Below are 17,859 nucleotides of genomic sequence, written 5' to 3'. Positions count from 1 at the left end.
GATGCTTATTTAAATAATACCTCATCCCCAAAACACAGCACACACATTTGCCCAAATGGCAACTGGAAATCAATCCATATCCAGAAACATTTTTCCATCAAATCCCTGTCCGTGTGGAGAAATGACCTACTAATTTCTTTGCAGTAATCAATGGTTAATTCACTTTAACACTAAATATCAGTTCTTTGCAGATATTGTTTAAGAGATCAGACCTTTTCTTTTGCAGGCTGAGTGGGTTAATCCAACAGCATCAATTTCTGTCCAGATAACTTCTGCTCACAGAACTTCTGTTTTTGGTGAAGTAATGCACTGTTTGAGCACAAACATTTCCAGAGAAATTATTAAAAAAAAAAAAAGAAAAAATTTCCAACCTGACACAACAGATGAACAACAAAGAAACTGGCTAAACAAGATATCATTAAGGCTTAAAAGGGAGGGAGACATGCAACAAGAATAATGCAGTATTTTAAATGTTTTACCATTGTCAACAAATGACTTGTTAATAATAAATACACTGGCAACTACAATGGACAATTGAGTTGGTTGGCCCGAAAACCAGAATTGGTTGGTACGAACCCCTCTCCCCTGCCATCACTGTTTGGAGATACGGTAGCGCGATGAGATTTTGTAATATTCCATCCAACAAGCTGGGGGCCGCGTCCCCATGCATGGAGCTGCAGGACCGCTAGCAGAGCTGCGTTTACAGGGCGTCCCGTGCGACGGCAAAGGCTTGCAAACATCTGCAAAAGGGCTGGCGGAGAGGCAGGCTGAGACAGCCTCCTGCCCACGCAGGGAGAGCGAGCGGGAGGACAGCAAGAGCCATCGCTACCTGCCACCTATCTCCAGCGCGCTGCCTGACCCGCCTCAAAACCCCTGGGGAGGCCGGGGTAAAAGAGCATGAATACCCCAACAGGTCAGATCACAAGAGTGCAGATCCCCTCTTCTGGCTGTTGGAAGACATCCTCCTTTTACCCTGTGCACATCATCTGCCTCCTGGCTTTTCTCTCTCTCTCTGTTTTTTTTTGGTTTTGTTTTTTGTTTTGGGTGGGTTGGTTTGTTTTCTTTTTTTTTTCCTTTTTTTTTTTTTTTTTTTTACAATCCGAGCACTTGTGACTTCGACAACCAAAAAACCAGAAGGCCAAAAACTTTCCTGAGTTCGGATCCAACCCAGCCACTGAACATTTCAAAGCAGGTACTGTCTACGCTACTGCTTCTCCAACTTCAGAGCAACAATGTCCTAAATGATTGTCTTGGAAGTGATCCACTGTCACAAAGATACGCCACAGAATCAGGGATTTTACTATTGCTATGGTCCCACGTAAGTAATACATCTGCTTCTAGGTTTGTATGAGGCGTGCTTTGATTGCACTTTGTCAGCCAAAGCATATATTCCACATAATATATAACACAACTACCTCTTAGCCACTAACAGCATCAAAAGCAGGACAGCAGCAGGTTTAGCTGTTTATCACCTTGCAGATTGCTTTACTGAGAACAGCAACAGCTGGACAGAGTGTTCAGCTTTTACTTAAGCCAAACCAAAACAAAGTAGTAACAAACAACACCTTGGGAAATTTAACTTCAACTTGCCCAGTCATCTGTAAAGCATCTTACCAAAAAAAACCCCAAAACTCTGGAATAAGAGAGCTAATTTAATAAGAGCGCTAATTTAATAAGAGCAAATAAAAATGCAGAAGTCCAAAAGCTTTAGTAATACTAAAGCAAAAAAAAAAAAAAAAAAAAAAGGAACTCATCTCTCATCTCTCCTACTTTCCCTTCTGCCTTCAGCCAACTCACACTTGTACACCTCAAAGAGCTTTTAAAAGGTGCTCCAGGGAGGTTTGCAACTTCCTGAAGCTAGAAGAGACTTACAGTTTCCACTGCCTCCGTCTTCACTTTCAGGAGCGCAATACAGCTGTTAGCCTTCCTTATGCAAGGAAAAAAGATGAAGTTTTCAGCAGTAATCTAAGGCTAGAAAGAAAATGACTTCAACACAAATTTTTAAAATTGCCCTTGCATTCAGCAGGACTCTTCCACAACACAATAATCAACAGAGGATCTCAAATCTACGTTGTTTGCATTCACAGCGCAGCCTGTGCTTCAGAAAAAAAAATTACATCAGTCAAACCTTTCTGAATAGGAGCTCTGTGGCTAATCAGGGAAAGATCATTGTTCCGGCCTCAATAAGTTATAATGTGAGTACTACAAGACTGCTGCTAATCTTCCCATGGCAGAACACAGCCTGCAAGGAGTTCAGCAAAGATGTCTCAGGTGGAGCTTCCCTACCCAAGCTGAACGGTTTCACGAACTCTGCAGAGGCAGCGTTGTAGGGAAGTGTCCCTTCTTCCCCACTGCAAGATTAAGGAAGAAAATCTGTCGCCTTGTCCATTTACCACGCACTGAACTAATTTACAATAAAATAGCACCACTGTGCAGTGGCACTCCCTCCGAGAAATCATCTGCTCTCACAGAGAAGACATGGGTCAGGAGAGACATCTCCCCAGTCATCCCACCGGGGCAAGACCAGAGCCCCTGCCCATCCCCCCCAAAAAGCAGAAGATCAATCTGAATATATAAAAGAAAAAATCTCTATTCACAGATTTTCAAAGCAAAAAATTCAGTAGATAGTACACTGCCCTGAAGCATTTAACTTGCAGGGAAATCTTTTCCATATGCCACTCCATTTTGCCTGTCACCATGCCTCATACCCCTTTTGAGGATGACAAAAGCAGGCTGACCACAGTTATGCACTGGGTTACACCAAAGGGCAGGCAGTTCAAGCGTCTGTAATTAACCTATGCATGTCTGCCTTTCCCCTTTACCTGCTCTGATGTTTATCCCCAGAAGGGACCTTCAGATGCTTTACTATGGCCACCGTGAAGGCTCTTCGGCGAGTAGATTACTCCCAAAATTACAAGCTGTTCATTTTTTCTGGAATTGTTTTTGTCTTGGGGTTGTTTTGTTTGTTTTGTTTTGTTTTTTGGGTTTGGGGTTTTTTGTTTGCTTGGTTGTTTTGGGGGGTTTTTTGTTTGGTTGGTTTTTTGTTGTTTATTCTGGCAAACCAAGAGTTTGACCCTGTGCCCATGAAGTTCAAATGCATTTTGTTGATGACCTCAATGGCAGGCAAGGAAGGCAGGAGGACTCCCACTTCCCCAGGCATTTGTTACAGGTCCAACCCTGCCAAAGTCAGAGAGCCTCAACACCATTCTTTGTGCAACACGTCCCCACGCGATTTCCTGTTGTTGGTTACTCATGGCAAAAGCTATTTGAGGAGACGACGTTACAGTGTTGATGGAAGCAGAATGGATTCTCATTTGGCCTATTGTGATACTTCTTTTCAGATTAATGGAAATGACCAAGAACATCTTGAAGGGAAAATAACAAACATCTTCCCTCCTCTGTGTCAGTGGTAGCAAGATGTTCACTTAAAAGGTCTTTTCTAAGGCACATAAACATCCCATCATGAAGGCAGGAGACTAAACATTGCTGTATCTGATTAAAAATAAAAAAGATTTTTCTTGGCCTTTCTAGTCTTCTGTGTCCAAAACAATTAACTCCTTTCCCTCAGGATATTCTAGAGGATTTGTATTTTTACTATTCTGACTTCTGCTATCAGAAGAAAATGCCACATTTTACTAACAAACAGAAAACACATTTTGAAAGGACAAACCCGTAGTATTTGGCATTGTAATGTGAAATCATGAACACACTCACCCTAAGTCACATCAATTATGGTACAAACTGGACTCACATCAGCAGCAGGCTAATCCACAAGGCATGCAGCAGCACATCAGGTTTCTTGCATACTGCTCAGATGAGATTAAAAAAATATATATATAAAAGAGGCACTCGTAATTTTCTATTCAGATCTCAACATTTTTGCTAAAAGTGCCACCACTGTGCTGTCCACAACTGAATCATGCTCCTTTTCCCTGTTAAACATGGGATACTTTTTCCTCTCTCCGCTACACACTGAGGGACTCAAAATCTTATTTATCATCGGACAAAACTTCCATTTAGTTTGTGTAGTTGTCCTTTTTAAGAATCCTTTCTGTACTTCCCTGACCGAGGTCAGTTTGCACCATCCAGTGCAATTCTCTCACTTGCTCAACCTCCTTTCCTGATTATTTCCATATTGTATCTATTCCACACCCATCTCTTGGACAGCATTTTCTTGCTGTTTTTTAAATCCAAAATGATACTTCATCTTCTCTTGAAGCCTCCTACTTCTCTGAAAAGCTTCTTCTGAACTTTGTCTGAAAAGTCAAAAAAATTCTGCATGGCTTCCTCAGTTTTCTCATTTTCCTGCAGTTCCCCCTTTAAAGCCAACACATCAGGTTGCCTTCCCATTACCACCCAGCACCTCTAGACTTATTTCAGTCATTACCTATCAGGAGTGTAGCTTCTCCTAGTGACCTCCAGTAATGCTTGCTCGTTAGGGATTGCTTGGAGGTGGCTGTTGCTTTGCCACTCAGCAGGGCTGGAGAACCTCTTCCCACTCTCACTTGGGGGAATGAGCAAGCACCTGCCTTAATGCAAGGGGTGCTGGCTGGTACATGCATGTTTCTCCAGATGTGTTAGGAGCTTCTTCAACAGAACGATCAGGTCTGCATAAGCTAGAATAACCAAACACACACAAAAATTGCTGTAAAGCATCTGTACTAACCACAGCACCAGCTTCAAGAAACAACCGCAGCAGCAGCTCTGCTGGGTTTTTTGAATTAGTGAGTGCTGGAACAATAAGATATCCCTGAAAATGAATGTCTAGTGTTTCTGTTTCAAGTAAAAGCAATGTGAACTCAGGAAGACTTCTCAGGAAGACTCCAGAGTAATAATTCATGCCAAGATCTAATTTCAACATTATCTCACTACTCTAAACTTCAAGAAAGAATCACCAGAAGATAAAGAGGAAAAATATAGCTAGACACTGACTGCTGGAAAATAACAGCAATCTGCTTGGGCTTATGTAAACAAGTAATGACAATGTGGATGGTCTGTCATAGCACAACCACAAGGAAGCTGCTGTCATATGACAATGTTTTCATAATCTGCACTTCCATCATAATGACTTCTAAAGTACCAAATACTTCTAAAATAAGTAATTTCAAAACAGTTTCTGAAACTCTTTTAAAATCGTTTATTTCTACTCACAGACATTACATTTGAAGTAGTTAACTAACAGGGAGAAAAGTTCAAAGTCACCATGGATAGCTCATCATTTAAGATGCATCATTCACTGTTGCCAGCATCATGCGCGCATATGTCTGTGTGTAAAAGCAGCGAGTATGGTGCATGCTTTTGTATTCCTCCATTACAAACAAAAAAACAAGCAAGGAGCTGCGCATTAAAATTATTCTGAACACTAGGACTGCAAGAAGCAGTTTTCACAGCATAGAGCCAAGACGGAGGCATTGCCTCTCACTGGTAGTTGACAGAACTTAACTCCTAGTGCATTCTCATCGCTATTTGCTTACTATCAGTATCATTAAAGAGAATAGTAGGCAAAGTCACGTGTATCAAGGTATAAATCACCATATAAGATATCTGGATGCTTTTCTCCAGCTATCGCTCCTCAGCGGGAAAAGCAGCAAGAACTTATCTTCTCAACAACTTACAAACAGACATTTAATATTTACTTCCAAGAAGAAAAAACAAAGTGATACAATTGAACACTTCCATGGATCAGCAACAGAGGGTCCATTTGCTAACCCTACCTTGCATAACCCCACCTTTTGTTTAAAACTCACAAAAGTAGTAGTATGCTGGCATTCTTCTGAAACAAGCTCGTATTTAAACATTCAGGCAATATCCTTTTCACTAGATAAAAAACATCTGGGTGATAACAGAATGTCACAATTCTCTAAACAGCTTTGAGGGGGGCCAGCGTTAAAGCAAATACTTTCTTCCCCCCGCATCCACAAAACAGATGTTCAATCTTCAGGAAGAATGAACTACCACAAAATACAACAATCTGGAAATGCTGAAGCCAAGGAAGTCCACAATTAAGCATGCCAAACCCCAAATTACAAATGTACCATCCTAATATAGATCTACATGGACCCTGACCAACGGTGCACAAACAGGAGTTTAATTAAGTTTATCTGAAATAGAAATTTGCCAACCACCCCCTACAAAAAAGTACATTAAGACTGCAAGGCATCAGCTTAACATGGTTCAGGCCAGCACCAATGCAGACACAGTAACCGTTTATCAACATCTCAAACTAGAAATAACAGTCATGCTGCTTCAGAAATATTTTTGTAATATCTGCATCAGTTCAACCGACCGTTCTCCAGGCAATTTCTGCAGTGCTGTATTCTGCATAGTTAAGCTGAATGAAGTTTGAAAGAATTCAGAATTGACAATAAGGAAGAATTATCTTAATGACAGGGTTTAAATTCCCAATTCTCACGTCACTGCTTTTTCCCAAGGCCACAAACAAACTTATCTGATGGACAGCAGTGACCCAGAAATAAGATCTTACCTTTGATCTTGCCACGATGGACAGGGAGCAAACCCAGTAGCTCAAAACAACAAAAATCCTAATGTTGACAAATGAAAGGTAATTACTTCTTGCCCACCATGCGAGTCTCTGGTGTGCTCGGGACAATACACCCAGAATTTGAGAGTCCATGCTGTAAAATCAGGGCTGGTTACTAGTTTCTTGGCAGAGATCGAAAAGGCTTCCTTATCCCCACAGTCTGCACCATATTCCGCACCGTCTACAGCATCCCAACCCAACCAGCTGGGGTTTGTGAGGGGCAACTTTTAGGGATGATCAGGAAGTAACACACTCCCCAAAATACGCTGGGAGCAGCAGCAGCCGTCAGGGATGCTTAGAGAGCTGCAGCAGAGCACTGGGTTTTGGCCTCAGGTAGCTCATGCTGATCATTCCATGAATTCAAGATTTATAAATGCACAGCAGTTCTGAGACATGCCCTGAAAGGAGACAGATGAAGAAAACACCAAGATTTCATCACCTTTCCCTCCGACCCGTCCCCTCTCAATTAGCAAGTGAAGTTTAATGCAACTTCAGCTGCTGCCTATCTGAATAGGCAGGTAAACACAGAGGATTAGCACGCAGCTTGACTAATTCACTTTAAGAATTGACTTGGATTAACTCTGAGTTGTGTTTAGCAGACAAGCTTTTAGTGCATACAAGAGGTCACATGAATTAAGTAGGTTGTTGTAAATGCACACCATACTTCAGCAATTACTCAACTTCTCTGACTAGGTCCTCAGCATACATACTGCCCAACAGAAACAACAAGTATTTCAACCAGAATATTTAGGAGATATCGAGAATTCAAGAGGAAAACGAAAAGCCAGGAGGCAGAATGCAGTCAGTGTAAAAACAGAACAACAACAAAAAAATCTTCTAACACATATGGTGACAGAAAAGTTAGTGTCCAAGCACTATCTAGCCTGTCTCACCACTTTTCAGATACACTCCTTTTGCACATCTTTTAAAGAGCAAGAAAGGAGAACAAGCAATCCTATCAGAGAAAAGTGCAACTGAATAGCAATGGATTATTCTTAAAGAAAAAAGAAAAACAAAACTAAATAGCAGTTCGCCTCAAACTCTCCTTTCGGAACTCAGTGCACATTAGCATGGGTACAAACTTTAAATGCACACATACTACAAACTGTCTTAAGAAGGCTTTGAAACAAAAGCATAAGACATAAAGCATTACTCAGGAACCACTAAGGCTCTTTTTTTGCAACTGCACAAATAAACTAAGAAGTCCAAGGGATCTAGGCCACAAAAGGAGAACGTACTGAAATCCACCCACAAACCAGATTTTTTAGGCATCCCACAATCACAACCCACCAGCTGCGTCCACGACACCAAAGCTAAAGGCCCATGCAGAGCTCCTCTGACCCCTGACAAAGCCCACTTTGGCGTGCTGGGTCCCATTTTCGGTCTCTCCCGCCGCTGAGCAGCCCCTCCTAGGTCGGCCAACAAACACGTGTTATACAAACACGTGCCACCGACACTGTTTTGGAGAAATCCAATGCCCGCTACTCGGTCAGCCGCTGCGTACGGCCACTGCTGGGTCCCGTCTGCCTTCGGTCCCGCAGCAGCCTCCTTCCAAGGATGCTCCGCTTAACCCAACAGCAACGCTGCCAGCCAGGAAGAGCAAAGCAATAGAACTAAGCAAATCCTCAAAAGTTTCCCAGTATAGCCATACTGGCACCCCCCTCTAGTGGAGACGAGGCTTATACCAGCAAGAGTCCCCACTGCAGGGTCTCGGGGCCGCGGGGAGCCCATCAAAGCAGGAGCGGAGCGGTCAGGAGGAGATTTGGGGCACAAGGACTGCTGGCACAGATACGGGAGGCCGATGCACAGCAGCTTCGCGTTCGAGCTTGCTACCGACCGACAAAAGTCACCTCATCTCGGTAGCTCCACGGAAAGTCAGTATTTTCTCTCCCCCCTTTCCACACGCCTGCCAACGCCGAAGCACGAAGGAGCAGGGTGCGGCTTCCACGCCAAAGCCCTTCCCGCATTTTTGTGCCACTCTGAAGGAAAAAGCAACTGCTTTCCCACAATAAGCACACCAAGAGTCCCTTCACAGAGTCTTCACGGCATATTAAGAAAAATTTAGAGAAGGAGAACTAAAAAAGCAGTAAACAAGCCTCTCAACCAGAACGTTGTCATTAAAATCTGGGCAACCGGCTTCTGTTCATAAGAAACTTTGTGGAGGAGATGCCGAGGATGGAAATATGCAGGACCACGGCAGAAGTGTTTGTTCAGGCATATTAGTTTTAAGGCATTTATGTGTTCTACAATCATGTAATTCCCTTCTGTCATCGGGTTGTCATCAGCTTGCACACCTCTCCCTGCATTTTTTTCTCTAGGCTGAACCTCTTAGGATGCTTTTGTGTGTGAAACTTAAGCAACCCAAGGCAGGGAACAGAAACATACCGTACTTCTTGGAGAACCAGGCACTAAGCTACGCTATTCCTATCAACTGTTTGCAAAATGGCAATAATTCTAGAGACCTATTTTAAGTCTATTCACTAATTACCAGAATTCCTTTGATCACAGTAATACCCTGAAGTCTCAGTCAGCTTCCTGTCTCACTCACATGGGATATTTGAAATAGGACACTGCAACTGCTGTAAACAAGAAGCTGAAAGACTAGGGGAGCAAACAGATGAATTTGGAAAGTCTTCTCTAGTTTGCAAGGTTTCCGTACAGGGAAATGCACTGCTCTGAGGTGAAGTTTTCATCAGTTCCATCCAAAGCTTTAGGAGGAGCAAAATGAACCTGATGCGTTGCCAGCCACATCAGGTCAGCTCTCAAAGCCCTGCACAGAAACCATGCTCAGGGCAGGTCAAAGGCACCCTGGCTCATCTCCACAGCATTGCTCTCCACGTCTGCCACATTTTGGGAGGACAGCGAGCAAAAGGAAAGACCACTAAACTCAATAGGCATTTATAAAGGTTTCTTTCAAGTATAATACGTCACATTCAAGATGGTATTCCTTGAACATTGAGTACCTATCCAGACATCAATTTGCCTGGAGTTGGTTACCCCAGTGCAACATCTCAGGAAAACAATCTGTGAATCCCCTTTCCTTGGCAAGAGGAATGAGGGAGCAATGACCCTGTTGGAGCCCTGGTCTTGTGTCTGCAAGAGCATAGTGGTAAGCAGGGGGACATGTGGATAGAAACAGCTGAACACCCCAAAGAGTCCTTCACTGAAAGCCAAGGCTTTGCTCCTCGACCGAATCTAATGATTACGCAGAGAGTAATCACATGCTCAAATGTGACTCCTAGCTCAAGTGCAAGGTCCTAGGTGTTAGCACAGCGTACAGGACAACATGCTCTTAGTACCTTGGCTGGTTCCTGCTGACAAGACAGGAGTGCCCGGGGACATTCTCAGCAAGGACACAGGGAACATTGAAGTTGTTATCCTGTACCAATAATTTGCCATTCAGACACTTCAACAGAGCTGTGTACGCATTTGGAAAGACGTCTTCCAAGTGCAGTAGGCAACGACATGCAACACAGTATTAATACAGAATTCACTGTGCAGCACTCGCCTTCGGGATTTACAGGCTTATTGTCATCAGTCTGAATCTAGAATAGATTCAGATGCAGATTCAGATCTATTCTATTCAGAATAGAATAGATTCTAGAATAGATTCAGATAGGTCTATCGCACATTCCCCTACCAATTTCCCAAACGCTTTTGTACTCCAATAATTAGTTTTATATGTTCAAAACCAGCAGGCAACTATAGAAATGTACTACAAAGTTTAATCCTATAAGCACAACCTGAGGCAAAGTAGTCAAATTGCCCCTTGACATCCTACATTACAGCTCCATTACCACATTTAAAGCAACACCTTTCCACTGCAGCTCATCTGCTCATCAACGAAATCTTAAAAGTGCTAGGACCCAAGAAGTGGCATCACAGCTACACAGTAAGGGACTGGAAAAAACACGGTAACCACAAGAAAACGGATCCCACCAAGAAAGTCAGTGAGGAGGCATGGGAACCGAAGGAATATGGTGTCTTGACCACAGTAACTACCACCACAGTCCCCCCCAGTGCAAGGCAACTTCTTCTAGGGGCCAGGTGACCTCCTCCCAACACAGCCCTTGGCTTGAGACGTTAACCCGCAGCCCTCCACCGAGGTCTCCTGCCTTCGGCCAGCAGTTGAGGGGCAGCAGCCGTAGCTGGTGCCGCTGCTCGGCATTTGCTTCTCCTGGCCCCAAAGCAGCAGGCGAGTGGAGGTGCTCACCGCCTGCCAGGCTGCAAGCTGCAAGCTGAAGGGACAGCGACCGCCACACCAGCAGCGTCCCCGGGGCCAGGATCAGCCCTTCCACCTCGCTCGCTGCCGGCGAAGCCGATTTGGAAAAGAGCAGCAAAGAAACTTGGGCTTTCTTCCGCACCAGCATCCTGGTGACACCTGCAGCCTGGCTGGGGACAGGACGGGAAGGAGAAGGCATGTTGGCCCTGACACACTGCAGCTACGTAACGCCACCCCAGTTCCCAGCTCCGTCACCAGCAGCAGCTCAAGGCTTCGGGACCCCATCCTGCAGGTCTGACATCCACGACGGGTCAAAAGCAGATTGCACTATCCATGACTAAACGTTCAGGGAAATCCAGTGGCAATGGACCCTTTACCAATGCCCCATCGCAACAGACAATACAACACTTGCCATGCTTGCAAGGTACGCAAGCTATTTCCTCCTGAGAGGTCAGCAGTCTTTCTGCTTTCCTGCAAACACCAACCTGAAGTATAGCCACCTAACAAACAGATGTGACTTGTACAGCATCTCCCTTGACTTCGCAGATACCAGTAAGTCTTTGCTGGAGTTCGTGTTAAGCTCATTGCTCTTAAATAATCACCCACCCATCCAAAGAAGACACAAATTTCTCTATGCAGTAAACGTTCAATACTCATCAAGACTTCTTTTTTTTTTTTTTAATTTAAACAGAGCTGCAGCTAACTTCTTCACAATAAAAAAAGGATACTGCTCTAGTTATACATACATTTTTCCATCCAGGCTGAAAACAATCATCCCCAAACGGCCAAAGAACTTCTAAGAAAAGTCTCTGCAAACTGCTCCCATAAATAATGTACTGGCACTGTTTCGTATTTGACATACACGCCCTAAAAAGAGGGGGAGGAGGGAGGGAAAGGGGCTTACAATGAAAAACAGTATGCATTTCCTTTGCCAGATTTTTACCACTCTTAAAATCTCCAGCATTTTGTACAGAAAGATCTTGCCTTTGATGTCAATCCAATGCTTTTTTGCTTGCTCCTGCAAGCACTGCAGCATGCAATACGTTTTCTAGCTGGCAAAGAAGCGGATGTACTGTCTAGAGAGTGCCTGTGAAATTCACCCTACTCAGCAGGTCACTGTGGCACATAAATTCCTAAAGAAAAGGCTAAATGGTGTGTAGGCCTCATGCTGGTGTATTACAGAGAGTTGAAGTTCATCATATACGACTATTAAACTCATCAGCACTTTTTCCAGCAGTTTCAAAAATCCACTTCAGGAGATGTTTGCTGGTATTCACAGTCAGAAGCAAAAGCAGAAAGATAACATTAGGCTCGCATACTTGGCACCTTTGTATTTTTAAATAGAAGGTGAAAGCACCTCCAAATTTTATCTAGAGTATGCCACATGGAAGCCAAAAAACATAACGAGCAGTTCCAGTGTCTCTCAAGTTAAAGTAATTTAAAAGAAAAATAATCCAGTTGGCACAAGACTGTAATGCAGTTCTCACCAATACAGTACCTGTGCCCCCAGAACACGTTGCCTCCTAAAACAGATGCAGCCTGCCCACTTTTGCAGCTGGAAGCATTTCTTGTGCCACCGACCCCCGCTATTTACCACCTCCTCAGCAGCAGACGTGCTGCGACCCACAGGTGAGAAACGGCGAGGGGCAACGCTTACCTCCCGCTTCCCCAGCAGGAATGACGGCCAGGTCTTCATCCACCTCCACAATCCTCGAGGCCTTCGGAAAGCCGCTCTCGCACACCCCAGCCCAGGACACTGTCCAGGCTATTCATCCCCGGAGCAGCCCGAGGAGGAGGGACGCGGTTCCCCCCGCAGCGCTGCTGGCAGGGGCACGCATGCCTTACCCAGGCTCCTTCAACCACAGCAGCCACGCGAGTCTGTGGCTGTTTTCATCTGCCAGAAGCAGAGGAAGAAGGTTCGCTTTCTTTTTAAGAAGAAATGCTCCTCTACCCTGGGGTAAACGCGCCAGCACTCACCCGTTTATGTGCGCTAACAGAATTGCCTACATTATGTGCGTCAAGAAGGAGGCAGATCCAGTAGGAAGTAGATGCAGGACTGAGAAAAATGTGTTCAACAAACTACTCCAGGCTGTGCCTGTCAGGAAATTCTGGAGACTTTGCACTGATCCAGGCAAGGCTATTGTTCCTCTATACAGAAATGCAATGCCTTAATCGCCTCAAAAGGTCTTTTTCAAGAGCTCATTAGAGAAATGCAACGATCATGGAGTTGCCATGTGGGATAGGGACGCACATAAACTACCCGAAGTGGCACTAAATAGGCTTTTTTCTTTACCGGCATAAGTGTTGCACAACTAGAAACCACGTTTTCAAGAATAAGAGCCACCAGTCATTACAAAAAGAAAACTGATCCTAGAGTGCAACCTTCAGCCAAACAATGGCCAAGACTTTGCAAGCCAGGTGTGTTGTTAATCAGCTTGGGTGCGGGGGAAGAGTGTCAGGCAGTCAAGAAACAGCAATGGATGAGAGAAGGAGAGGTCTGGATCTACAAAGGCAGGCACTTCTCAGAAATCTCCTCTAGCTTCATTAAAAATCAAAACAAGGCGCCAGGCCTGCTTCAGATGTTCACTGTCATTTGCTTCAGTACGGCAACGAAGGTGCAAGAATGCACAGACAATGCTTCTGCTTGTTTTAAAGCAACTAAGCTTGAAAGATAATGAAGTAAACCAAAATTCAAGTCCCCTGAAATGTAAGCAGAACAGCAGCTCTTATTCCCTGGATAGAGCTTCCCTCTGCCCTGGGAATAATTTTGTATTTCTGTCAAAGCAACACATCAGCCTTGTGCCTAATCCAAAGCCATTCAATGCCGATATAGATTTTACCATTGACATCTATGAGCCATGGATGAAGCCTTAAGCTTCTGAGTTAGCTATGAAGGAAACTCAGGGAAAACATGAAATGTGTAAATTCAGATCTAATGCTGCATCACTGAGGAGCATCACGTTTCTAGGGTATCACCTCGCAACGCACGGAAAAGCAAAGCCAAAAACACACATGGGATGCTACATAATCGCTACCAGTTCAAGCCATTACCACCTCAAGTCCCTCGTGATCGGACCTTTCTGGAGAGCAGCGGGCAGTGTTCTCCCTTCAAATTATCATTAAATCCTAAGACTTCAAATGGGGACCTTACCTGAAGGAAAAGCAACCTTACAGAAAAGGACAGAGGAAGGAAAAGAAAAAAAAAAAAAAAAGACTGCAAATAGTTTTTTCAGCTATTAGCATTGCCTCTTGATAACTCCTGGTTTCGTTTATTTTTTTTTTACCACCATACAGTTTACTTTTTTAAAAGTTTATTTCCTTTTCTTTTCATACTACTAAACTGTTAAAAAAAAAGTAACCCATTGTGAAGGAAGAAGCAGTGAAATACACTACATATAAAGAACTAATCCACAAATTAAAGGTGCTGAAGGGGTCAAATACTGATTGCTCTATCCTCCCTTCGGTAAAACAGTCGTATGCTTCTTTTCCCTAGCATTAGTTGTAGCAGTTGCAGTTCAAATAACCCATTTAGATGGATTTAAACTGAATTTAAATGTCCCTTAAATTATATGCACTTTTCTTTACGACAGGGAGGAAATCCCATGAATGTAGCAAATTCCAATTTTGGGGAGGGGGGTGTGGGGGGGTGGTGGAATGATAAGGAAAAGGACAACAGCCTCAGTACAACCTGTTGCCGCTCTCACATTCTTCTAGGTGTCCTTGGACCATCCTCAAGACCACAAGTAATGGCAGCAAGAGCTCCCGGTCCAGCCCCGTGGGCGACAAGAGCTGCACGCAGTGTCCCCTGTGCCCATACAGTAAGGAAGCCACATGCACAGCAAGTGAGATGGTAACGGGGTGCAGCAAGTGCTGGCAGGCCACCACCTAGAGGTGCTCCAAGCCAGCTCCTCAGACCTCTGGAGAAGGCAGCTTACCTCTGAGAGCTCACGCACAAAACTGCTGGGTACCCAAAGGTAAGATGGTGGTGGTCTCCCAAAGACAAAAGACAGAAGAAATACTTGCCTTTCGGTTTAAACCTCTGAATATCGGACAAAGGAAGCTCAATATGGAGAGGCTACTGAGGAACAATTAAGGTGTTGTTAATGGCTCGTCACAGCAATGTAAAAGCCACCCCTACGTAAGTCCTACCTAAGTTTCAGCTCCAGAGCAAAACACTTTCTTCAGCACCCCCTCCCGGATTCCCCACAGGGTTTCACTGTGTGACACTTACTGCAAGATCAAGTTAAAGACATTTTTTTATTTCCTCCCATTTCTTAGCAGAGAAGGAATTATCTGTTAGTTACAGTCTTCCAGAGTTACCGATGAAAACCACGCAGCCATAAGTATCTTTGCACACAGTGATAAGATTGTCTGTAACTCACACATTAAGTTCACATATTAAAGCTGGGTACACAGTGTAAGGTTACTTCAATTCTGCATTTCCCATGTGTTTTGTCTCAAAAGCTGTTTAACCTTTCTACCCTCAATATTTGTTTTGAAGAGGGGAGGAAAAGAAAGCAGACACCAGTCAGTATTTTCCTGTCTCCAACCAGCACCGTTACTGGTAACTTCTCAGAACAAGGTTTATAGCAGCCAAGGGTCTAACTAGTGCAACCTGTAATAGGGAGTGATAAGCACAACAACATACTGAGCATGAAACCATTTCCCAGTGTTCCTAAATAAGCAGCCAAGGGTCTAACTAATGCAAGCTGTAACAGGGAGTGATAAGGACAACACCATACTGAGCATGAAACTGTTTCCTAGTATTCCTAAATAACATTTCCTTAGTTATTTGCAGCTGGAAAGCCAGAACAACCACAGTTCACGTACAACTGCACAGGATGAGACAGTGTCAATCTTTTTGGGAGAAAAAACAGCATTCGATTTTGTGTAGTTAATATTTAATAAAAACAACAGTAAAACACAGGCCTATCAAGTTGCTTTGTAAGTCCGAGCACATATCAGTTAAGGAGAAACGTACGACACGCCTACAGCCAGCGTTAGCGAGCTGCAGGACAGAACTTCTCTTACGCCTGTGCACACAGAGTACCACTTCAGCCCGCTGCTGAAATTGCCAGAACATATTATTTTAGTACTACAGTATACCCCATCCTCGCACAAGAGTAAGAGGCTGCATGGCACGCAGGCCTGGCTGCCAAATTGAAACATGACTCTCAGACCTGAGAGTGACTCATTTTAGACCAAACGGTACAACACACCAAACCTGACTTAGCATGCAAGAGACTTTTCTTTGAAAACATAGAGTTGCGGCAGTTTTTAGTAGTAAGAGACTGCAGCTACCCCAATTCCCCAATGCTTTGGGAACACAGGTTGCCTATGGAGGCTCCCGCAAGCTATTTTGCCTTGAATCTTCAAAAAAATTGCAGCAAAGAAGGAAAAAAAAGAAAAAACCACAAGAAGAAAGGGGGGATTTGAGCAGCTTCTAATTTATTCACAGGCAACTGCAATCAGAAAGGTGTGAGCTTGTTTCGCAGAGAAATCCACAAGAAAAAAAGTTTAAGACATTCCAACATTTTTCTGATAGAGGGCTATACAGAAAACTTTTCACACATTTCCATAGGAAGAAGCTTTTTAGGGGGGGTTCCCACTGTGCAGCTATTTAAAAAGAACATGCAGAAAGGAGCGAGAGGAAGAAACCTGGTCCCTCTGGTTCCACCTCTCTCTTCTCACTTCAGTTTGCTAACGGCTTTTGTCCCAAAGCTGCCCTCCTGCTCCCCACCCTCCCGGTCTTTCTCTAACGCTCCGTACCCTTGTGCTTGTCATTCATCCTCTCCCTGTCCTTTACCTTTGTAAAGACCACGGACAGACACAGCTCCCATCTGACTTCAGCAGGCTCTTCGTCCGAAGGACTGAGGAAGTCGGGAGGGAGAGGTGGCAACCATTGTTTTAGCTAGAACTTTTTCCACTGCCTTAATTTGGTATACATAAATCCAAAGAGACTTAACAACCAAAAAAAAAAAAGGAAAAAAAAGAAAAAAAATCAGGACAGGCCCTAAGTAAGCGAACAATGGCAGTACTGTTAGTGTCCCCTAATCAAACAAGTGTCCATTACTTATTCCAGGCCAACCTCGGAGATGTTAGCCCAGCAGAAACAGCAGCCTGACCCGACGCCAGCAGCCCATTACCGCCCATCCCTAACGAGCCCTCTGCCGGACCCGGCCGCCGGCAGACGCCCGCCTCTCCTCACCCTACCGCACCCCCGCCAAAGTTAGCGCCGGCGTCAGAAACACTACAGAACACACCCAAAAAGAGGAGGAAAAAAGGCGCGGAGCCGTGGACGCGGAGTCCCCGGGGAAAGGGAAGCGGGCACCTTCTCCCGGGCGGGGATGGCGGGACCCCCCGCTCGGCTGGGCTGGGCTCCCCCGGCCCGCCGCGGGGCGCTTACCTGCGGGGGCTGCGCGGGGCTGCGCGGGCGCGGCTGGAGGGAGCGCGGCGCCGCCGCCGGCGCGCACAGAGGGAGGGATGGGGGGAGGGAGGGAGGGAGGGAGGGAAGGAAGGACGGGCTCCCTCCGCCCCCGCTCTGCCCGCCTCCGCCGGGCGGGGGCCCAGGTGCGCCCGGCGCCGGCCCGCCCCGCCCGCCGGACCCCGCTGCTGCCCCGCCGGCGGCCCCCGGCGGGGGAAGCGAAGGCGGGGAGCGGGCAGGCGCGCAGGGAGCGCCGGCATCCCCGCTCCCCTCCCGGCCTGCGGGGCTTGCAGTTGCCCCGTCTTCGCGGCGGAGCTTGGCTGGTGGCGGACGCTACCTAGGATAAGGGCTGCGGGGCAAGGGCTGCTTGGCGGGGGTATGCAGAGGGAGCAACCGGTGGAGCAATGCGGATGGAGTCGGTTCCGGGGCGACCGAATGTCTCCTCCCGCAAAAGTGTTCGGACCGCCTGCCGATGTCGGCAAGAACCGTTTGGGAGCCCCAGCTACAGGAAGAATCAATCTGTAGGTTCACCAAACTCTTATAGTTGGGAAGGGGCAGGGTTGCACAATGGGTACTTTTCCAGACTTAGAAGAGTTATTTTATTATACAAAACCAGGTTCAAATTACTTCTCCCCCACCCCCCCCCCACAGTTTTTACTGTTTTTACAGTTT

At 45.4% G+C, this 17,859-nt stretch overlaps 1 protein-coding gene across 5 annotated transcripts in view; it reads right to left on the bottom strand.

Annotated features, from left to right (window-relative positions):
- Positions 1-17,545, bottom strand: part of LPAR1 (lysophosphatidic acid receptor 1) — an 83,792-nt gene extending 66,247 nt beyond the window's left edge. For 2 of the 5 annotated variants that reach the window (XR_012042336.1, XM_072860591.1), the window contains exon 1: positions 17,170-17,252. The gene's annotated coding sequence lies outside the window, so the exon portion shown is untranslated. Of the gene's footprint in view, positions 1-212; positions 300-16,569; positions 16,724-17,169; positions 17,253-17,524 lie in introns of those variants that run through there. The other 3 variants (XM_072860592.1, XM_072860595.1, XM_072860594.1) reach the window with 3 other exon arrangements.
- Between the last annotated feature and the right edge of the window lie 314 nt (positions 17,546-17,859).

Source organism: Ciconia boyciana, chromosome 4 (genome assembly GCF_034638445.1).
Source record: "Ciconia boyciana chromosome 4, ASM3463844v1, whole genome shotgun sequence".
In the NCBI taxonomy this organism is placed as follows: Eukaryota; Metazoa; Chordata; class Aves; order Ciconiiformes; family Ciconiidae; genus Ciconia; species Ciconia boyciana.
Note: the sequence above shows the minus strand (reverse complement) of the source record. Positions and strands in the feature narration are given on the sequence as shown.